General features: G+C 37.5%; 12 non-coding genes across 12 annotated transcripts; all 12 read left to right on the top strand.

Moving 5' to 3' along the window:
* The first annotated feature begins 1,411 nt into the window (after nt 1–1,411).
* Nucleotides 1,412–1,497, top strand: TRNAR-UCU (transfer RNA arginine (anticodon UCU)). The gene is given in 2 exon segments: nt 1,412–1,448; nt 1,462–1,497. It is a non-coding gene; the product is annotated as a tRNA-Arg (tRNA).
* An 810-nt stretch (nt 1,498–2,307) lies between these two features.
* On the top strand, nt 2,308–2,393 carry TRNAR-UCU (transfer RNA arginine (anticodon UCU)). Its single transcript is given in 2 exon segments — nt 2,308–2,344; nt 2,358–2,393. It is a non-coding gene; the product is annotated as a tRNA-Arg (tRNA).
* Nucleotides 2,394–8,397: 6,004 nt separating this feature from the next.
* On the top strand, nt 8,398–8,483 carry TRNAR-UCU (transfer RNA arginine (anticodon UCU)). Its single transcript is given in 2 exon segments — nt 8,398–8,434; nt 8,448–8,483. It is a non-coding gene; the product is annotated as a tRNA-Arg (tRNA).
* An 800-nt stretch (nt 8,484–9,283) lies between these two features.
* On the top strand, nt 9,284–9,369 carry TRNAR-UCU (transfer RNA arginine (anticodon UCU)). The gene is given in 2 exon segments: nt 9,284–9,320; nt 9,334–9,369. It is a non-coding gene; the product is annotated as a tRNA-Arg (tRNA).
* Nucleotides 9,370–10,141: 772 nt separating this feature from the next.
* On the top strand, nt 10,142–10,227 carry TRNAR-UCU (transfer RNA arginine (anticodon UCU)). The gene is given in 2 exon segments: nt 10,142–10,178; nt 10,192–10,227. It is a non-coding gene; the product is annotated as a tRNA-Arg (tRNA).
* A 790-nt stretch (nt 10,228–11,017) lies between these two features.
* On the top strand, nt 11,018–11,103 carry TRNAR-UCU (transfer RNA arginine (anticodon UCU)). The gene is given in 2 exon segments: nt 11,018–11,054; nt 11,068–11,103. It is a non-coding gene; the product is annotated as a tRNA-Arg (tRNA).
* Nucleotides 11,104–11,875: 772 nt separating this feature from the next.
* Nucleotides 11,876–11,961, top strand: TRNAR-UCU (transfer RNA arginine (anticodon UCU)). The gene is given in 2 exon segments: nt 11,876–11,912; nt 11,926–11,961. It is a non-coding gene; the product is annotated as a tRNA-Arg (tRNA).
* A 776-nt stretch (nt 11,962–12,737) lies between these two features.
* On the top strand, nt 12,738–12,823 carry TRNAR-UCU (transfer RNA arginine (anticodon UCU)). The gene is given in 2 exon segments: nt 12,738–12,774; nt 12,788–12,823. It is a non-coding gene; the product is annotated as a tRNA-Arg (tRNA).
* Nucleotides 12,824–13,619: 796 nt separating this feature from the next.
* On the top strand, nt 13,620–13,705 carry TRNAR-UCU (transfer RNA arginine (anticodon UCU)). Its single transcript is given in 2 exon segments — nt 13,620–13,656; nt 13,670–13,705. It is a non-coding gene; the product is annotated as a tRNA-Arg (tRNA).
* Nucleotides 13,706–14,477: 772 nt separating this feature from the next.
* Nucleotides 14,478–14,563, top strand: TRNAR-UCU (transfer RNA arginine (anticodon UCU)). The gene is given in 2 exon segments: nt 14,478–14,514; nt 14,528–14,563. It is a non-coding gene; the product is annotated as a tRNA-Arg (tRNA).
* Nucleotides 14,564–15,358: 795 nt separating this feature from the next.
* TRNAR-UCU (transfer RNA arginine (anticodon UCU)) lies at nt 15,359–15,444 on the top strand. The gene is given in 2 exon segments: nt 15,359–15,395; nt 15,409–15,444. It is a non-coding gene; the product is annotated as a tRNA-Arg (tRNA).
* Nucleotides 15,445–16,863: 1,419 nt separating this feature from the next.
* TRNAR-UCU (transfer RNA arginine (anticodon UCU)) lies at nt 16,864–16,949 on the top strand. The gene is given in 2 exon segments: nt 16,864–16,900; nt 16,914–16,949. It is a non-coding gene; the product is annotated as a tRNA-Arg (tRNA).
* The last annotated feature ends 6,440 nt before the right edge of the window (nt 16,950–23,389 follow it).

The raw sequence follows: 23,389 nt of genomic DNA on the forward strand, positions 1-23,389 counted from the left end.
TCAATATAAAACAAACATCTACACATGATCCGTGGGTTTACTATCAGAAGCTACAAAGCATACAGATACTAAGTGATACAAAAACCCAGATGGACTTTGACAATTGAAGTCCAAATTGATCCTAATTAAATCATTAAGTCTACATTTTAGTAAACTATACAAGATTGACTCAGTACATATGGTTAGTATCTTAGAATATTACTTGTATATGAATTTTATTACATTTATACCTCCAGTATGTTTCTTATTTTGTGTTTAATCGTTTATAATAATTTTAAGTATCAATTAACCACAACTGATTGCCATGAAAGCAATCAGACAGGTATATATTTGTGATCATGGAGAGGGGAAGTATCCGTCTTGAGGAAGTCTCCGTTGCTAGGAGACGAAACGCGTTGACGCCCACTCTCGATACACTTCTCACTTGGTGATACCCGCCGAAAGGACCCAGTCTGCAGCTCAGCATAACCGTGACAGCTTCGGTCACAGCTTTTTGCCGCACGCTGGATTCATCATTGCCGCACGGCTGTATAAACACTGGTCGGGTGAGTTCTGTGTGACCCCCGCTGTGGGGCCTAACACCTGTTCCCAGTAGTTTGTTCACGGCGGCTAAATCCATCTAAATTGAACATTGCTGCTATATTTATAATTAACAAAACCTTACCGGGAAAGACGGCAACTACCAGCTGTAATTATAACAGGAAATAAAGCACACATTATTACTCCTCGTGTATTTCATCTAATGAGGACCCTGTTTCTACACTAACACAGTAACCAGCACGGGAGCATTAATTACAGATTGCACCTTTCCTTCAAAGAACTATATTAATATATTAATATCTGAGACTGTGAGACTGTTAATTATCCCTGCGGGAATTACAAACCCAAAATAATACACTGGGACGCCAGTGTTGTGATTTTTTTATTATCACCATTTGAATATAATCATTTAACTGTTTTATTTTTATTCTTATGTTTATTTTTATTTTCAGTTTAGTTTATCTAACAAATTGTAAAACTGTCATTATTTTAATTCATTCTATATGTGGCATACTCTGCTTTAATTGATACCATAAAAGTGTTTTTTTATTATCATTTTGAAGTTGTACTGAGTCTATCTTCTTTGTCCGACTGCACATCTAATTTTTGATATATTGTTTCAAGCGCAAAGCATACTCCCCTCCTTTTTTTCTCTATGGTGCAATTGTCCCCATATTGATTTGCACCTCACACAAAGTGGGAGCTATTTCTGAAACCATTACAAAAATTTGACTCTCACTCTACGATACTCTCTTTACAGCCTACTTAAAAAATAGAAAAATAAAAAGATTAGTTTCATCACAGATTGTCATTTAAAACATAAGAGTATTCAACACATTGTACTGTTGATACAAAATTATGATACATCAGTGGCTCTGTGGCGCAATGGATAGCGCATTGGACTTCTAGTAGGTTGTAGTTATTCAAAGGTTGTGAGTTCGAGTCCCACCAGAGTCGTTCTTTAGTTTCAAATGCAAAGATTTAAAGTTTACTTACAATAATGCATAACGTAGACATTGTATACAGGAGACTTATTTACTATATATATATATATATATATATATATACAAAGTAATGATAGGCTGGTGACATAAAAATCTTTTCAATGTAAGATCACCAACTACAATTCAATTTTCGATACTTTAAATCAATAACTGCTGATCAAAAATGCTTATTGTTATATTTAACCAGCAACCAAATTCAATGTTGAGTCTGCTCAGCAAGCTATGCAGACCTTGAAGGGTATCTACACTCAAAAAACATTAAATCCTTTTTACCTGTAATCCTTACATGGTTATCACATATTAGCTAAATAATTGCTTAAACCTAATATAAGACTTGCACTCGAAATCAGCAGCCGGAAAACTCAGACAGGGATGTTGCATTCAAGAGGAATGTTGGAAAAATCTGACACAGGTTAGCAACATTATCATTATAGTATGAAATAAGATGAATATCTACACTGTTAAGCACTCTAAACATTAAATACATTTCAGAAAATATTTTTGTCTTTAGTTTGTATTGCAATAAACAGTTACTATTTCACACAGGGTGCAATTGTCCCCACATTTTTTTGCACCTCACACAATGAGGATGCTATTTCTGAAATCAGTATAAAATTTTGGCTCTTACTCTACAATACTCTGTATATACATCCTACTAAAAAAAGAAAGACATAATAGATTTGTTTCATCACAGATTGTAGCTTTTAAAACATGAAAGTATTCTACAAGTTGTACTGTCGATACAAACGCTTGCTGCTTCAGTGGCTCTGTGGCGCAATGGATAGCGCATTGGATTTCTAGTAGGTTGTAGTTATTCAAAGGTTGTGGGTTCGAGTCCCACCAGAGTCATTCATTAGCTTCAAATGCAAACATTTAAAATTTACTTAAAATGATACATAACATAGACATTGTATATGGGAGATCTATATACTATATATACAAAGTAATTATAGGCTGTTGACATAAAAATCATTTAAATGTAAGACCAGTTACAAATCAATTTTAGATACTTTAAATCAATAACTGGTAATAAAAATGTGGATGGTTATTTTTAACCAACAATGAAAATATTATGTTGAGTCTGCTCACGTAGGAATACAAAGCTTAAAGTGTATCTACAGTACACTCAAAAATCATAAAAAATCCTTAGATGGGTATTACAAATAACCTACACAATTGCTAAAACCTGATATAGGACTTGCACTTCAAAACAGCAAGAGGAAGACTCAGACATAGCTGTTGCATTTGGGAGAAATGTTATAAATATCTGACACTCGATAGCCATGTAATTATTATAATATAAATTAATATAAATATCTATACTGGTAAAAATACAAAACCTATATACAGATGTAGCCACCTTTATCTTGACTGTTTCTCTGCCGAGACGGGCGTTTAGTCACGCTAAGGCGATAGCTGAGTTTAATCACCGGTAGGTGCGTTGAGGCGATCTAGATACTCATCATGCATTACACATCTCCACCACTGTGTGGCTAATGCTCCACTAATCCAGTACTTTCGATCGTACAGTATAGCGGCGGATTGATCTACAGCTCTGGCAATACTGTAGGCGTAACGGGAGGCGGTGGAAAAAGTATGGAGTACTGTATGGTATGGAGACGCAACTACAGTAATTGTGTAAAAGGAAGAATGTACAGGACAATGTATAAACACTGTGCTTTTAAAATACATGAGCATCTGGGAATGGAGGGCTACAGTAGCTAGCAGGAGGCGGTGGAAAATACCGTGCTTTACAAATGCGAGCGTCCGAGTCCTCTAAGGCATAAACCAACAACAATGGGGTGGGGGCCGGGCGCTGTTTGCAGTACTTTCACACATGAAATTGGGAGTCTCTCATGAGGCGTCGTGGGCTAGGGGTGAAGGCTCCCACCTCCCATGCTGAGGATCCAGGGTTCGAGACGTGATGTGCTTTCTTTCTTTTTTTTTTATTGTAATAATACACTGTATTATTTTATCTACATTGTAAGACAGTCAATGGAAAGGTGCACACAAGTTACATATAAATCAGAGTACATCTGCAGGAGCGATTCTTTACGCTAAATGCAACTAAACAGCGGGAATGAAATGAGGGTATTCTGACGCTACTAACTGAGCAAAACAGTACTGTAGATCTTCAGCGTTTGTGTATTGCACATGACCTGAATTCCCTCCCTGTGCAGGCTCCCAGGGGGGAAGGGCGATGGGGGTAGGGGGAGACGATGGGAAATACTGTGCTGTGTCTTTGAAATGCAATTACATGAGCGTCCGAGTCCACTACGGCATACTGTAAACCAACACCAATGGGAAGGAAATGCCAACCATTTTTTTTATGTGTTCCTGTGACATTCATTTAAAAAAAAAAAAAAACATTTCTCTCTAATACATCCAATGGAAGGATGCACACAGGTTTCACATAAATCAAAGTACATCTGCAGGAGCGATTCTTTATGCTAAATGCAACTGCACAACGGCAATGAGTAGAAATGAGTGTATTCTGACGCTACTAAGTGAGCAAAACAGTACTATACAGTAGATATTCGGCGTTTGTGTATTGCACATGACCTGAATTCCCTCCCTGTCTACTGCATGATCTGTGCAGGCTCCCAGGGGGGAAGGGCAATAGGCTAGCAGGAGGCGGTGGAAAATACCGTGCTTTACAAATGCGAGCGTCCGAGTCCTCTAAGGCATAAACCAACACCAATGGGGTGGGGGCCTGGCGCTGTTTGCAGTACTTTCACACATGAAATTGGGAGTCTCTCATGAGGCGTCGTGGGCTAGGGGTGAAAGCTCCCACCTCCCATGCTGGGGGTCCAGGGTTCGAGACGTGATGTGCTTTCTTTTTTTTTTTTTATTGTAATAATACACTGTATTATTTTATCTACATTGTAAGACAGTCAATGGAAAGGTGCACACAAGTTACATATAAATCAGAGTACATCTGCAGGAGCGATTCTTTACGCTAAATGCAACTAAACAGCGGGAATGAAATGAGGGTATTCTGACGCTACTAACTGAGCAAAACAGTACTGTAGATCTTCAGCGTTTGTGTATTGCACATGACCTGAATTCCCTCCCTGTGCAGGCTCCCAGGGGGGAAGGGCGATGGGGGTAGGGGGAGACGATGGGAAATACTGTACTGTGCCTTTGAAATGCAATTACATGAGCGTCCGAGTCCACTACGGCATACTGTAAACCAACACCAATGGGAAGGAAATGCCAACCATTTTTTTTATGTGTTCCCGTGACATTCATTTAAAAAAAAAAACATTTCTCTCTAATACATCCAATGGAAGGATGCACACAGGTTTCACATAAATCAAAGTACATCTGCAGGAGCGATTCTTTACGCTAAATGCAACTGCACAACGGCAATGAGTAGAAATGAGTGTATTCTGACGCTACTAAGTGAGCAAAACAGTACTATACAGTAGATATTCGGCGTTTGTGTATTGCACATGACCTGAATTCCCTCCCTGTCTACTGCATGATCTGTGCAGGCTCCCAGGGGGGAAGGGCAATAGGCTAGCAGGAGGTGGTGGAAAATACCGTGCTTTACAAATGCGAGCGTCTCAGTCACCGCCCGCTACCCACTTTGCAAAGCTATTTCCTCGTAAGCAGACTTGCTGTGTGGATCGTAATTTGCTCTCTGTTTCTGCCTTTGAAAACTTCTGCTAGGCTCACGTGTTCCAGCTCATTGACACAGTTTCGTCATACAGTATTTGACCGGTAATTCTTTCATTTACGGTTTACAATTATTTATATACGTAAATGATGAATGTCCCTGTGCATTGCTCCCTGGCCTGTACAATTTATCCCGGTGTATTTTAAAATGTATACCATCTCTCACTCCATATCCGAGCGCTGCCACGTGCTGGGGGTTCACGGTCGGCGGCCATTTTGTCAGGTTGCTAAGCGATCCAGCTCGGTATAACGTAATGTGCATAGACCTCGCCGGTGTAATTGAGCTAGGGGATTGTGACGCTCCTTCAGCATTGCCCCCTGGACTGTAAAATATATACCATACTGTAACTCACTCCATATCCGAGCGCTGCCACGTGCTGGGAGTTCACGGTCGGCGGCCATTTTGTCAGGTTGCTAAGCGATCCAGCTCGGTATAACGTAATGTGCATAGACCTCGCTGGTGTAATTGAGCTAGGGGATTGTGACGCTCCTTCAGCATTGCCCCCTGGACTGTAAAATGTATACCATACTGTATCTCACTCCATATCCGAGTGCTGCCACGTGCTGGGAGTTCACGGTCGGCGGCCATTTTGTCAGGTTGCTAAGCGATCGAGCTCGGTATAACGTAATGTGCATAGACCTCGCTTATCCCGATGTAATTAAGCTAGGGGATTGTGACGCTCCTTCAGCATTGCCCCCTGGCCTGTAAAATGTATACCATACTGTATCTCACTCCATATCCGAGAGCTGCCACGTGCTGGGGGTTCACGGTCGGCGGCCATTTTGTCAGGTTGCTCAGCGATCGAGCTCGGTATAACGTAATGTGCACAGACCTCGCTTATCCCGGTGTAATTAAGCTAGGGGATTGTGACGCTCCTTCAGCATTGCCCCCTGGCCTGTAAAATGTATACCATACTGTATCTCACTCCATATCCGAGCGCTGCCACGTGCTGGGGGTTCACGGTCGGAGGCCATTTTGTCAGGTTGCTAAGCGATCCAGCTCGGTATAACGTAATGTGCATAGACCTCGCCGGTGTAATTGAGCTAGGGGATTGTGACGCTCCTTCAGCATTGCCCCCTGGCCTGTAAAATGTATACCATACTGTATCTCACTCCATATCCGAGCGCTGCCACGTGCTGGGGGTTCAGGGTCGGTGGCCATTTTTTGTGTGCATAGAACTCGCTTATCCACATAGGCCCCTGTGTTTTTAACTACTATATTGAGATGCACATTTCTAGGCCTACAGTATTTAATATACAGTAAGCAGCATTTGACTCTCACTCTACGATACTCTCTTTACAGCCTACTTAAAAAATAGAAAAATAAAAAGATTAGTTTCATCACAGATTGTCATTTAAAACATAAGAGTATTCAACACATTGTACTGTTGATACAAAAATATGATACATCAGTGGCTCTGTGGCGCAATGGATAGCGCGTCAGACTTCAAGTAGGTTGTAGTTATTCAAAGGTTGTGGGTTCGAGTCCCACCACAGTCGTTCTTTAGTTTCAAATGCAAAGATTTAAAGTTTACTTACAATAATACATAACGTAGACATTGTATACAGGAGACTTATGTACTATATATATATATATATATATATATATATATACAAAGTAATGATAGGCTGGTGACATAAAAATATTTTCAATGTTAGATCACCAATTACAAATCAATTTTCGATACTTTAAATCAATAACTGCTGATCAAAAATGCTTATTGTTATATTTAACCAGCAACCAAATTCAATGTTGAGTCTGCTCAGCTAGCTATGCAGACCTTGAATGGTATCTACACTCAAAAAACATTAAATCCTTTTTACCTGTAATCCTTACATGGTTATCACATATTAGCTAAATAATTGCTTAAACCTGATATAGGACTTGCACTCGAAATCAGCAGCCGGAAAACTCAGACAGGGATGTTGCATTCAAGAGGAATGTTGGAAAAATCTGACACAGGTTAGCAACATTATCATTATAGTATGAAATAAGATGAATATCTACACTGTTAAGCACTCTAAACATTAAATACATTTCAGAAAATATTTTGGTCTTTAGTTTGTATTGCAATAAACAGTTACTATTTCACACAGGGTGCAATTGTCCCCACATTTTTTTGCACCTCACACAATGAGGATGCTATTTCTGAAATCAGTATAAAATTTTGGCTCTTACTCTACAATACTCTGTATATACATCCTACTAAAAAAAGAAAGACATAATAGATTTGTTTCATCACAGATTATAGCTTTTAAAACATGAAAGTATTCTACAAGTTGTACTGTCGATACAAACACTTGCTGCTTCAGTGGCTCAGTGGCGCAATGGATAGCGCATTGGACTTCTAGTAGGTTGTAGTTATTCAAAGGTTGTGGGTTTGAGTGCCACCAGAGTCATTCTTTAGCTTCAAATGCAAACATTTAAAATGTACTTAAAATGATACATAACATAGACATTGTATATGGGAGACCTATATACTATATATACAAAGTAATTATAGGCTGTTGACATAAAAATCATTTAAATGTAAGACCAGTTACAAATCAATTTTAGATACTTTAAATCAATAACTGGTAATAAAAATGTGGATGGTTATTTTTAACCAGCAATGAAAATATTATGTTGAGTCTGCTCACGTAGGAATACAAAGCTTAAAGTGTATCTACAGTACACTCAAAAATCATAAAAAATCCTTAGATGGGTATTACAAATAACCTACACAATTGCTAAAACCTGATATAGGACTTGCACTTGAAAACAGCAAGAGGAAGACTCAGACATAGCTGTTGCATTTGGGAGAAATGTTATAAATATCTGACACTCGATAGCCATGTAAATATTATAAAATAAATTAATATAAATATCTATACTGGTAAAAATACAAAACCTATATAAATGTTACCAAAATGATTCTGTCTTCAGTTTCTTTGCAACAAACACTCAATCAGACATGGTGCAATTGTCCCCATATTGATTTGCACATCACACAAAGTGGGAGCTATTTCTGAAATCATTACAAAAATTTTACTCTCACTCTACGATACTCTCTTTACAGCATACTTAAAAAATAGAAAAATAAAAAGATTAGTTTAATCACAGATTGTGTCATTTAAAACATAAGAGTATTCAACACATTGTACTGTTGATACAAAAATATGATACATCAGTGGCTCTGTGGCGCAATGGATAGCGCATTGGACTTCTAGTAGGTTGTAGTTATTCAAAGGTTGTGGGTTCGAGTCCCACCAAAGTCATTCTTTAGTTTCAAATGCATAGATTTAAAGTTTACTTACAATAATATATAACGTAGACATTGTATACAGGAGACTTATTTACTATATATATATATATATATATATATATATACAAAGTAATGATAGGCTGGTGACATAAAAATCTTTTCAATGTAAGATCACCAATTACAAATCAATTTTCGATACTTTAAATCAATAACTGCTGATCAAAAATGCTTATTGTTATATTTAACCAGCAACCAAATTCAATGTTGAGTCTGCTCAGCTAGCTATGCAGACCTTGAAGGGTATCTACACTCAAAAAACATTAAATCCTTTTTACCTGTAATCCTTACATGGTTATCACATATTAGCTAAATAATTGCTTAAACCTGATATAGGACTTGCACTCGAAATCAGCAGCCGGAAAACTCAGACAGGGATGTTGCATTCAAGAGGAATGTTGGAAAATATCTGACACAGGTTAGCAACATTATCATTATAGTATGAAATAATTTTTAAGCACTCTAAACATTAAATACATTTTAGAAAATATTTTGGTCTTTAGTTTGTATTGCAATAAACAGTTACTATTTCACACAGGGTGCAATTGTCCCCACATTTTTTTTGCACCTCACACAATGAGGATGCTATTTCTGAAATCAGTATAAAATTTTGGCTCTTACTCTACAATACTCTGTATATACATCCTACTGAAAAAAGAAAGACATAATAGATTTGTTTCATTACAGATTGTAGCTTTTAAAACATGAAAGTATTCTACAAGTTGTACTGTCGATACAAACGCTTGCTGCTTCAGTGGCTCTGTGGCGCAATGGATAGCGCATTGGACTTCTAGTAGGTTGTAGTTATTCAAAGGTTGTGGGTTTGAGTGCCACCAGAGTCATTCTTTAGCTTCAAATGCAAACATTTAAAATGTACTTAAAATGATACATAACATAGACATTGTATATGGGAGACCTATATACTATATATACAAAGTAATTATAGGCTGTTGACATAAAAATCATTTAAATGTAAGACCAGTTACAAATCAATTTCAGATACTTTAAATCAATAACTGGTAATAAAAATGTGGATGGTTATTTTTAACCAGCAATGAAAATATTATGTTGAGTCTGCTCACGTAGGAATACAAAGCTTAAAGTGTATCTACAGTACACTCAAAAATCATAAAAAATCCTTAGATGGGTATTACAAATAACCTACACAATTGCTAAAACCTGATATAGGACTTGCACTTGAAAACAGCAAGAGGAAGACTCAGACATAGCTGTTGCATTTGGGAGAAATGTTATAAATATCTGACACTCGATAGCCATGTAAATATTATAAAATAAATTAATATAAATATCTATACTGGTAAAAATACAAAACCTATATAAATGTTACCAAAATGATTCTGTCTTCAGTTTCTTTGCAACAAACACTCAATCAGACATGGTGCAATTGTCCCCATATTGATTTGCACATCACACAAAGTGGGAGCTATTTCTGAAATCATTACAAAAATTTTACTCTCACTCTACGATACTCTCTTTACAGCATACTTAAAAAATAGAAAAATAAAAAGATTAGTTTAATCACAGATTGTGTCATTTAAAACATAAGAGTATTCAACACATTGTACTGTTGATACAAAAATATGATACATCAGTGGCTCTGTGGCGCAATGGATAGCGCATTGGACTTCTAGTAGGTTGTAGTTATTCAAAGGTTGTGGGTTCGAGTCCCACCAGAGTCATTCTTTAGTTTCAAATGCATAGATTTAAAGTTTACTTACAATAATATATAACGTAGACATTGTATACAGGAGACTTATTTACTATATATATATATATATATACAAAGTAATGATAGGCTGGTGACATAAAAATCTTTTCAATGTAAGATCACCAATTACAAATCAATTTTCGATACTTTAAATCAATAACTGCTGATCAAAAATGCTTATTGTTATATTTAACCAGCAACCAAATTCAATGTTGAGTCTGCTCAGCTAGCTATGCAGACCTTGAAGGGTATCTACACTCAAAAAACATTAAATCCTTTTTACCTGTAATCCTTACATGGTTATCACATATTAGCTAAATAATTGCTTAAACCTGATATAGGACTTGCACTCGAAATCAGCAGCCGGAAAACTCAGACAGGGATGTTGCATTCAAGAGGAATGTTGGAAAATATCTGACACAGGTTAGCAACATTATCATTATAGTATGAAATAATTTTTAAGCACTCTAAACATTAAATACATTTTAGAAAATATTTTGGTCTTTAGTTTGTATTGCAATAAACAGTTACTATTTCACACAGGGTGCAATTGTCCCCACATTTTTTTTGCACCTCACACAATGAGGATGCTATTTCTGAAATCAGTATAAAATTTTGGCTCTTACTCTACAATACTCTGTATATACATCCTACTGAAAAAAGAAAGACATAATAGATTTGTTTCATTACAGATTGTAGCTTTTAAAACATGAAAGTATTCTACAAGTTGTACTGTCGATACAAACGCTTGCTGCTTCAGTGGCTCTGTGGCGCAATGGATAGCGCATTGGACTTCTAGTAGGTTGTAGTTATTCAAAGGTTGTGGGTTTGAGTGCCACCAGAGTCATTCTTTAGCTTCAAATGCAAACATTTAAAATGTACTTAAAATGATACATAACATAGACATTGTATATGGGAGACCTATATACTATATATACAAAGTAATTATAGGCTGTTGACATAAAAATCATTTAAATGTAAGACCAGTTACAAATCAATTTTAGATACTTTAAATCAATAACTGGTAATAAAAATGTGGATGGTTATTTTTAACCAGCAATGAAAATATTATGTTGAGTCTGCTCACGTAGGAATACAAAGCTTAAAGTGTATCTACAGTACACTCAAAAATCATAAAAAATCCTTAGATGGGTATTACAAATAACCTACACAATTGCTAAAACCTGATATAGGACTTGCACTTGAAAACAGCAAGAGGAAGACTCAGACATAGCTGTTGCATTTGGGAGAAATGTTATAAATATCTGACACTCGATAGCCATGTAAATATTATAAAATAAATTAATATAAATATCTATACTGGTAAAAATACAAAACCTATATAAATGTTACCAAAATGATTCTGTCTTCAGTTTCTTTGCAACAAACACTCAATCAGACATGGTGCAATTGTCCCCATATTGATTTGCACATCACACAAAGTGGGAGCTATTTCTGAAATCATTACAAAAATTTTACTCTCACTCTACGATACTCTCTTTACAGCATACTTAAAAAATAGAAAAATAAAAAGATTAGTTTCATCACAGATTGTGTCATTTAAAACATAAGAGTATTCAACACATTGTACTGTTGATACAAAAATATGATACATCAGAGGCTCTGTGGCGCAATGGATAGCGCATTGGACTTCTAGTAGGTTGTAGTAATTCAAATGTTGTGGGTTTGAGTCCCACCAGAGTCGTTCTTTAGTTTCAAATGCAAAGATTTAAAGTTGACTTACAATAATACATAACGTAGACATTGTATACAGGAGACTTATTTACTATATATATATACAAAGTAATTATAGGCTGTTGACATAAAAATCATTTAAATGTAAGACCAGTTACAAATCAATTTTAGATACTTTAAATCAATAACTGGTAATAAAAATGTGGATGGTTATTTTTAACCAGCAATGAAAATATTATGTTGAGTCTGCTCACGTAGGAATACAAAGCTTAAAGTGTATCTACAGTACACTCAAAAATCATAAAAAATCATTAGATGGGTATTACAAATAACCTACACAATTGCTAAAACCTGATATAGGACTTGCACTTGAAAACAGCAAGAGGAAGACTCAGACATAGCTGTTGCATTTGGGAGAAATGTTATAAATATCTGACACTCGATAGCCATGTAATTATTATAATATAAATTAATATAAATATCTATACTGGTAAAAATACAAAACCTATATAAATGTTACCAAAATGTTTCTGTCTTCAGTTTCTTTGCAACAAACACTCAATCAGACATGGTGCAATTGTCCCCATATTGATTTGCACCTCACACAAAGTGGGAGCTATTTCTGAAATCATTACAAAAATTTTACTCTCACTCTACGATACTCTCTTTACAGCATACTTAAAAAATAGAAAAATAAAAAGATTAGTTTCATCACAGATTGTGTCATTTAAAACATAAGAGTATTCAACACATTGTACTGTTGATACAAAAATATTATACATCAGTGGCTCTGTGGCGCAATGGATAGCGCATTGGACTTCTAGTAGGTTGTAGTTATTCAAAGGTTGTGGGTTCGAGTCCCACCAGAGTCATTCTTTAGTTTCAAATGCATAGATTTAAAGTTTACTTACAATAATATATAACGTAGACATTGTATACAGGAGACTTATTTACTATATATATATATATATATATACATACAAAGTAATGATAGGCTGGTGACGTAAAAATCTTTTCAATGTAAGATCACCAATTACAAATCAATTTTCGATACTTTAAATCAATAACTGCTGATCAAAAATGCTTATTGTTATATTTAACAAGCAACCAAATTCAATGTTGAGTCTGCTCAGCTAGCTATGCAGACCTTGAAGGGTATCTACACTCAAAAAACATTAAATCCTTTTTACCTGTAATCCTTACATGGTTATCACATATTAGCTAAATAATTGCTTAAACCTGATATAGGACTTGCACTCGAAATCAGCAGCCGGAAAACTCAGACAGGGATGTTGCATTCAAGAGGAATGTTGGAAAATATCTGACACAGGTTAGCAACATTATCATTATAGTATGAAATAATTTTTAAGCACTCTAAACATTAAATACATTTTAGAAAATATTTTGGTCTTTAGTTTGTATTGCAATAAACAGTTACTATTTCACACAGGGTGCAATTGTCCCCACATTTTTTTTGCACCTCACACAATGAGGATGCTATTTCTGAAATCAGTATACAATTTTGGCTCTTACTCTACAATACTCTGTATATACATCCTACTGAAAAAAGAAAGACATAATAGATTTGTTTCATTACAGATTGTAGCTTTTAAAACATGAAAGTATTCTGCAAGTTGTACTGTCGATATAAACGCTTGCTGCTTCAGTGGCTCTGTGGCGCAATGGATAGAGCATTGGACTTCTAGTAGGTTGTAGTTATTCAAAGGTTGTGGGTTCGAGTCCCACCAGAGTTATTATTTAGCTTCAAATGTAAACATTTAAAATTTACTTAAAATGATACATAACATAGACATTGTATATGGGAGACCTATACACTATATATACAAAGTAATTATAGGCTATTGACATAAAAATCATTTAAATGTAAGACCAGTTACAAATCAATTTTAGATACTTTAAATCAATAACTGGTAATAAAAATGTGGATGGTTATTTTTAACCAGCAATGAAAATATTATGTTGAGTCTGCTCACGTAGGAATACAAAGCTTAAAGTGTATCTACAGTACACTCAAAAATCATAAAAAATCCTTAGATGGGTATTACAAATAACCTACACAATTGCTAAAACCTGATATAGGACTTGCACTTGAAAACAGCAAGAGGAAGACTCAGACATAGCTGTTGCATTTGGGAGAAATGTTATAAATATCTGACACTCGATAGCCATGTAATTATTATAATATAAATTAATATAAATATCTATACTGGTAAAAATACAAAACCTATATAAATGTTACCAAAATGTTTCTATCTTCAGTTTCTTTGCAACAAACACTCAATCAGACATGGTGCAATTGTCCCCATATTGATTTGCACCTCACACAAAGTGGGAGCTATTTCTGAAATCATTACAAAAATGTTACTCTCAATCTACGATACTCTCTTTACAGCATACTTAAAAAAAAGAAAAATAAAAAGATTAGTTTCATCACAGATTGTGTCATTTAAAACATAAGAGTATTCAACACATTGTACTGTTGATACAAAAATATGATACATCAGTGGCTCTGTGGCGCAATGGATAGTGCATTGGACTTCTAGTAGGTTGTAGTTATTCAAAGGTTGTGGGTTCGAGTCCCACCAGAGTCGTTCTTTAGTTTCAAATGCAAAGATTTAAAGTTTACTTACAATAATACATAACGTAGACATTGTATACAGGAGACTTATTTACTATATATATATATATATATATATATATACAAAGTAATGATAGGTTGGTGACATAAAAATCTTTTCAATGTAAGATCACCAATTACAAATCAATTTTCGATACTTTAAATCAATAACTGCTGATCAAAAATGCTTATTGTTATATTTACCAGCAACCAAATTCAATGTTGAGTCTGCACAGCTAGCTATGCAGACCTTGAAGGGTATCTACACTCAAAAAACATTAAATCCTTTTTACCTGTAATCCTTACATGGTTATCACATATTAGCTAAATAATTGCTTAAACCTGATATAGGACTTGCACTCGAAATCAGCAGCCGGAAAACTCAGACAGGGATGTTGCATATAAGAGGAATGTTGGAAATATCGGACACAGGTTAGCAACATTATCATTATAGTATGAAATAATTTTTAAGCACTCTAAACATTAAATACATTTTTGCAAATATTTTGGTCTTTAGTTTGTATTGCAATAAACAGTTACTATTTCACACAGGGTGCAATTGTCCCCACATTTTTTTGCACCTCACACAATGAGGATGCTATTTCTGAAATCAGTATAAAATTTTGGCTCTTACTCTACAATACTCTGTATATACATCCTACTGAAAAAAGAAAGACATAATAGATTTGTTTCATCACAGATTGTAGCTTTTAAAACATGAAAGTATTCTACAAGTTGTACTGTCGATACAAACGCTTGCTGCTTCAGTGGCTCTGTGGCGCAATGGATAGCGCATTGGGCTTCTAGTAGGTTGTAGTTATTCAAAGGTTGTGGGTTCGAGTCCCACCAGAGTCATTCTTTAGCTTCAAATGTAAACATTTAAAATTTACTTAAAATGATACATAACATAGACATTGTATATGGTAGGGCATAGGTCTTCAACCTGTGGCCCTCCAGCTGCTGCGGAACTACACATCCCAGCATGCCCTGCCTCAGTTTTACCATGCCTTAATAGCAAAACTGTGGCAGGGCATGGTGGGATGTGTAGTTCCGCAGCAGCTGGAGGGCCACAGGTTGAAGACCCATGTGGTAGGGTATCCGGACTCCAGGTCGACGCCAATTGGTCGACACACATTAGGTCGACAGGGTCAAAAGGTAGACAGGAACAAGGTCGACATGGAAAAAGGTCGACATGAGTTTTTCACAATTTTTTTCTTTTTTTGAACCTTTTCATACTTAACGATCCACGTGGACTACGATTGGAACGGTAAAGTGTGCCGAGCGAAGCGGAGCGGAGAAAAGGCACCATGCCCGAAGCATGGCGAGCGAAGCGAGCCATGCGAGGGGATGCGGTGCACTAATTCGGGTTCCCGGTCACTCTACGAAGAAAACGACACCAAAAAAACATAAAAAACTCATGTCGACCTTTTTCCATGTCGACCTTGTTGTTGTCGACCTTTTGACCCTGTCGACCTTTTGACCCTGTCGACCTAATGTGTGTCGACCAATTGGCGTCGACCTAAAGTGTGTCGACCTTTGTGCTGTCGACCCTGAGTCCCAGACCCATATGGGAGACCTATACACTATATATACAAAGTAATTATAGGCTATTGACATAAAAATCATTTAAATGTAAGACCAGTTACAAATTAGTTTTAGATACTTTAAATCAATAACTGGTAATAAAAATGTGGATGGTTATTTTTAACCAGCAATGAAAATATTATGTTGAGTCTGCTCACGTAGGAATACAAAGCTTAAAGTGTATCTACAGTACACTCAAAAATCATAAAAAATCCTTAGATGGGTATTACAAATAACCTACACAATTGCTAAAACCTGATATAGGACTTGCACTTGAAAACAGCTAGAGGAAGACTCAGACATAGCTGTTGCATTTGGGAGAAATGTTATAAATATCTGACACTCGATAGCCATGTAATTATTATAATATAAATTAATATAAATATCTATACTGGTAAAAATACAAAACCTATATAAATGTTACCAAAATGTTTCTATCTTCAGTTTCTTTGCAACAAACACTCAATCAGACATGGTGCAATTGTCCCCATATTGATTTGCACCTCACACAAAGTGGGAGCTATTTCTGAAATCATTACAAAAATTTTACTCTCACTCTACGATACTCTCTTTACAGCATACTTAAAAAAAAGAAAAATAAAAAGATTAGTTTCATCACAGATTGTGTCATTTAAAACATAAGAGTATTCAACACATTGTACTGTTGATACAAAAATATGATACATCAGTGGCTCTGTGGCGCAATGGATAGCGCATTGGACTTCTAGTAGGTTGTAGTTATTCAAATGTTGTGGGTTCGAGTCCCACCAGAGTCGTTCTTTAGTTTCAAATGCAAAGATTTAAAGTTTACTTACAATAATACATAACGTAGACATTGTATACAGGAGACTTATTTACTATATATATATACAAAGTAATGATAGGCTGGTGACATAAAAATCTTTTCAATGTAAGATCACCAATTACAAATCAATTTTCGATACTTTAAATCAATAACTGCTGATCAAAAATGCTTATTGTTATATTTAACCAGCAACCAAATTCAATGTTGAGTCTGCTCAGCTAGCTATGCAGACCTTGAAGGGTATCTACACTCAAAAAAACATTAAATCCTTTTTACCTGTAATCCTTACATGGTTATCACATATTAGCTAAATAATTGCTTAAACCTGATATAGGACTTGCACTCGAAATCAGCAGCCGGAAAACTCAGACAGGGATGTTGCATTCAAGAGGAATGTTGGAAATATCTGACACAGGTTAGCAACATTATCATTATAGTATGAAATAATTTTTAAGCACTCTAAACATTAAATACATTTTAGAAAATATTTTGGTCTTTAGTTTGTATTGCAATAAACAGTTACTATTTCACACAGGGTGCAATTGTCCCCACATTTTTTTGCACCTCACACAATGAGGATGCTATTTCTGAAATCAGTATAAAATTTTGGCTCTTACTCTACAATACTCTATATATACATCCTACTGAAAAAAGAAAGACATAATAGATTTGTTTCATCACAGATTGTAGCTTTTAAAACATGAAAGTATTCTACAAGTTGTACTGTCGATACAAATGCTTGCTGCTTCAGTGGCTCTGTGGTGCAATGGATAGCGCATTGGACTTCTAGTAGGTTGTAGTTATTCAAAGGTTGTGGGTTCGAGTGCCACCAGAGTAGTTCTTTAGTTTCAAATGCAAAGATTTAAACTTTACTTACAATAATACATAACGTAGACATTGTATACAGGAGACTTATTTAATATATATATATATATATATATAAATCCCAAAAAAACGGCACTGGAGGCTGATGTATGCAAATCAACTTGTATTCAAGGTAGACGTGACGTTTCGGAGCTTGCGCCCCGTCCTCAGTACCAAATACAGACAACAACATATATAGACAAAACAGACATTTAAATACCTTACATTAAGGCGCCCGTCCTCGCTGCCACACGCCGGAGTCCACACTTCCTGTCCTCATCTCACGTCACATCCTGTTCTGCAAACGTAACCGTTGCCTTGGACACGCGGGACGTGCGTTCCACCGTTACCATGGACACGCTTAGCATGCGTGTCACAGATCATATTGCGGCTCGTATAATGCAGGGGGTAGATCCGTGGGTCCAGGAAGGTGACTCTCATCGTGGGTAAGGGGTGAGACGGGCTGAAAAAATTAAAAACATATGAATATACAAATTCACAGTGACATAACCATACACTGAGTGGAAATGCATTGGATTACTTATGCCATATAATATAACCTAAATACCATACCAATTACCACCTACAGAGATCGATCCAAGACATATTAAAGACAACTTATTATAAATAAAGATATCTAAGCACTATACCCTTTAAACAAATCTAAAGTAAATTCCAATTGATCTTATCATTTAGACCACCCGGGGAGAAGGTATTCAATCTCATTATCCATCTGGACTCTTTTTCCAACAGGACCTTTGCTCTATCACCTCCCCTTAAAGTAAGGGGTACATGGTCAATCCCAAAGTATCTGATGTCATCCAGGGTGTGATGTGCCCTCTTAAAATGACGCGCTACAGGTTGGTCTATGGGTTTGCCTTCAAGGGTTAGCTTGATGGCCGACCTGTGTGCTGCCATCCTCTCACTAAGTTTCCGCGTGGTCTGCCCCACGTAAAACAAGCCGCACGGACAGACCACAACGTACACCACGAAAGAAGTGCTGCACGTGATAACGTGTCTGATGTTATATGTTTTATCAATGTGGGGATGTTTGAACTCTTTGCACACCACCATATATTTACAAGTAGCACATTTAGGGCATCTATAACACCCTGGTGCCTTATAAGAGACATTCGGGATGGCTTTATTACCCATCCCAGTAATGTCGGATTTGACCAGACGGTCCCTGAGATTACTGCCACGCCTGAATGCTGCAATGGGTCTAATTTCTTTAAACACTGGGAGGTCAGGGTCTGAGCTAACTAAAGGCCACAGTGCTTTAGTTGCTCTGCGTATTATGGGGCTAGCTGTGGTGAAGTCGCAAGCCCATGGTAAGATCTTTTGATTGCTCTTTTGTCCAGGTTGTAATAAATCTGATCTAGACATCGACATGATCTTTTGTTTTTGTTCTTCCAAAAGCTGTTTGTCATAACCCCGGCACTCAAACTTGGCAATCATGTCATCAAGTAATGGTGGTACTTTCTTAGCATCGCTCGTAATGCGAGCCACCCTCATCATTTGGGATGCTGGGAGCCCTTTCTTAAGGGGCTCAGGGTGGTGACTAGAGGCAAGTAGAAGTGTGTTCCTATCTGTGGGCTTAGAGTAAATCTCAGTATGAATGATGCCATCCTCTAGACGGATTTTAACATCTAGATAATTGATTTCGTGGCTGCTGCAAATATAGGTAAATTTGATGGGAGACTCAAGGTTGTTAATCTCCGACATAAGAGAATCAAACTCAGCCTGTCCTCCAACCCACAGTAGGAACACATCATCTATGTACCTCGTGTACATAAGAATATTATCTCTAACAGCTGGATTACCAAAGAACATCCTGCCTTCTTGTTCAAACATATATACATTAGCATACGAGGGTGCGACCGATGATCCCATCGCGCACCCCCGTAGCTGTAAGAAAAAATTGCCATCAAACAAGAAATAATTGCGATGCAATGTTAATTCCAGTAATGTGAGGAACAGCTTATGGTCAAACAGTTCAGGGGACAAATTCGCATCCAGAAACAATTTCATTGCCCGCATGCCTTCATCGTGTGGAATTGACGTGTACAAGCTGCACACGTCAAGGCAACACAGCAAAGTATGAGGTGGAACCTCATTGTATTCCTGCAATTTAAGCAAAAAAGAAGTAGTATCCTTAAGAAAGGATTTCTGAGACATCAATAAAGGCTGCAGTATACTATCCAACAGCTGGGCCACAGGCTGGTAAAGAGAGTCCCTCGCGGAAATGATAGGCCTTCCCGGTGGAAGGGTAGCGTGCTTATGTAACTTGGGCAAAGTATAAAGTATCGGATTCTTTGGGGAACTCACATACAATGCTTTTGTCACTTTGTCTGGTAGTAGGTTTTGATCCGTAGCTTGTTTAAGAATCCCAAACAGTTCCTTCTGATATTCTGAAACAGGATTGGCTCTTAGCTTTTTATATACCCCTGCTTCCGAGAGTTGACCATTGATTTCATTTCTGTAATATTCTAAATCAAGGATAACGATGGCCCCACCCTTATCGGCGGGCCGAATAACAATATCCTGATAGGCAGAAAGTTTATCCAGGGCCACCCGTTCTTCCCGGGATAGGTTAAACTTGAATTTTGCAGGAGCTGCTATAAATCTTGCTACCGAATCATCCATTAGACGACTAAACGTCTTAATTGAGGCATTTTGTGAAATCGGATCGAAATGTGACCTGGAGGCCTTATAGAGAAATGGATCAAATATTGATGGAGTTTGAGCTAACTGAGAATTTTGGAAATGTTCTTTCAAACGCAGCTTACGTGAAAAATTGTGTAGGTCACGAGACCAATTAAATGGATCATGACCGTTGGTTGGAACGAAGCTAAGGCCCTTGTTAAGGACCTGTATCTCGATGTCTGAAAAAGATCTCTTGGACAGATTAAAGACTAGGTGTTCTTCTTGAGCGTTACGGCTCTTACACCTTTTGTTTTGGCCACCCCGGCGGGTGGGAGGCTTGCGGTACCCATACTGCCATCCCGGCCACTCTGGTCTAAAGGGACCGCGCTGTGATGTGAATTATCCTCGGATTCAGATATAGCAAATTCACTATCACTGCTGGAGCCATCTCTCTTGTCGCCTTTCTTTCTGGGGTTTTGCCATGGTCTTCTACGTCCAGGAGTTTTGCTTCTTCCAGTGGGTTCTGTGCCCATCAACCAACGGTAGACCTTATTCTCTTCGTAATCCTGGTCAACCAGAAATTTCTTATTGCGTTTAAATTTCAGTAAATCACGTCTGTATTGATCACATTGTTTCTCTAATTTTAGTATCCAATCTTGGGATGTATCTTTTTCCAAGATGTCTCTATCTTTCTCCAAGGCCACGATTTTATTTTTTGTCGCCTCTAATTCACGGTGTGATTCCTCAATCACTAAGATCATTAGATCGAACCCACACCGATTCAGTATCCCGATCCATTTCCTTATGAATTCTGGGTTATGTCGTCCAATTGTAGGGACATTTCTCACTCTGAATCCGCGAGGTATTTTGTGTTCTCTGTAATAGTCCGATAAGGACATGCCGTGTAATGAAAAATCTATCTCACGACGTTTAAGTTTCATGAGCTGAAAAAAGTAATCATCGGCTTTCATGGTGCGTTCTGATATAGGTGTGGTATCTTTAAATAAGATGTTTTGAATTTGGGCTGGTGTATACCCAAAAGTCTCACCAGGAGACATGGCTTGCATAATTTGACACCCCATAGGATCAAGTGTTGTAGTAGGCTGGCTATCCATATTAAGAATTGCTTGATGATATATAGGATAGCTGTTGATTGTAGATACTGGTTACATATGCAGCACCAGCAATCAGCTCTGAGACCCAACACAGGATGTCAAAATGTCCAACAGCTGCCAAATCCACACAGAGCTATATGAATGTCACTGTATGTTTAAAATCAGGTGTCTAAACAGTCTGTATCAAAGTTCAAACCTGAGTGCCATGCAAACGATGTCCTAGGACATAGTACATATATTCTATAGCAGCCGGCACTTCCATTCAAATGTAGCAGCTTCGCCCCGTGCCTGGATATCAAACAGCAGATAAATCCCAAAAAAACGGCACTGGAGGCTGATGTATGCAAATCAACTTGTATTCAAGGTAGACGTGACGTTTCGGAGCTTGCGCCCCGTCCTCAGTACCAAATACAGACAACAACATATATAGACAAAACAGACATTTAAATACCTTACATTAAGGCGCCCGTCCTCGCTGCCACACGCCGGAGTCCACACTTCCTGTCCTCATCTCACGTCACATCCTGTTCTGCAAACGTAACCGTTGCCTTGGACACGCGGGACGTGCGTTCCACCGTTACCATGGACACGCTTAGCATGCGTGTCACAGATCATATTGCGGCTCGTATAATGCAGGGGGTAGATCCGTGGGTCCAGGAAGGTGACTCTCATCGTGGGTAAGGGGTGAGACGGGCTGAAAAAATTAAAAACATATGAATATACAAATTCACAGTGACATAACCATACACTGAGTGGAAATGCATTGGATTACTTATGCCATATAATATAACCTAAATACCATACCAATTACCACCTACAGAGATCGATCCAAGACATATTAAAGACAACTTATTATAAATAAAGATATCTAAGCACTATACCCTTTAAACAAATCTAAAGTAAATTCCAATTGATCTTATCATTTAGACCACCCGGGGAGAAGGTATTCAATCTCATTATCCATCTGGACTCTTTTTCCAACAGGACCTTTGCTCTATCACCTCCCCTTAAAGTAAGGGGTACATGGTCAATCCCAAAGTATCTGATGTCATCCAGGGTGTGATGTGCCCTCTTAAAATGACGCGCTACAGGTTGGTCTATGGGCGATGCTAAGAAAGTACCACCATTACTTGATGACATGATTGCCAAGTTTGAGTGCCGGGGTTATGACAAACAGCTTTTGGAAGAACAAAAACAAAAGATCATGTCGATGTCTAGATCAGATTTATTACAACCTGGACAAAAGAGCAATCAAAAGATCTTACCATGGGCTTGCGACTTCACCACAGCTAGCCCCATAATACGCAGAGCAACTAAAGCACTGTGGCCTTTAGTTAGCTCAGACCCTGACCTCCCAGTGTTTAAAGAAATTAGACCCATTGCAGCATTCAGGCGTGGCAGTAATCTCAGGGACCGTCTGGTCAAATCCGACATTACTGGGATGGGTAATAAAGCCATCCCGAATGTCTCTTATAAGGCACCAGGGTGTTATAGATGCCCTAAATGTGCTACTTGTAAATATATGGTGGTGTGCAAAGAGTTCAAACATCCCCACATTGATAAAACATATAACATCAGACACGTTATCACGTGCAGCACTTCTTTCGTGGTGTACGTTGTGGTCTGTCCGTGCGGCTTGTTTTACGTGGGGCAGACCACGCGGAAACTTAGTGAGAGGATGGCAGCACACAGGTCGGCCATCAAGCTAACCCTTGAAGGCAAACCCATAGACCAACCTGTAGCGCGTCATTTTAAGAGGGCACATCACACCCTGGATGACATCAGA

The sequence above is a fragment of the Pseudophryne corroboree genome, chromosome 4, assembly GCF_028390025.1.
Source record: "Pseudophryne corroboree isolate aPseCor3 chromosome 4, aPseCor3.hap2, whole genome shotgun sequence".
NCBI classification, from domain to species: Eukaryota; Metazoa; Chordata; class Amphibia; order Anura; family Myobatrachidae; genus Pseudophryne; species Pseudophryne corroboree.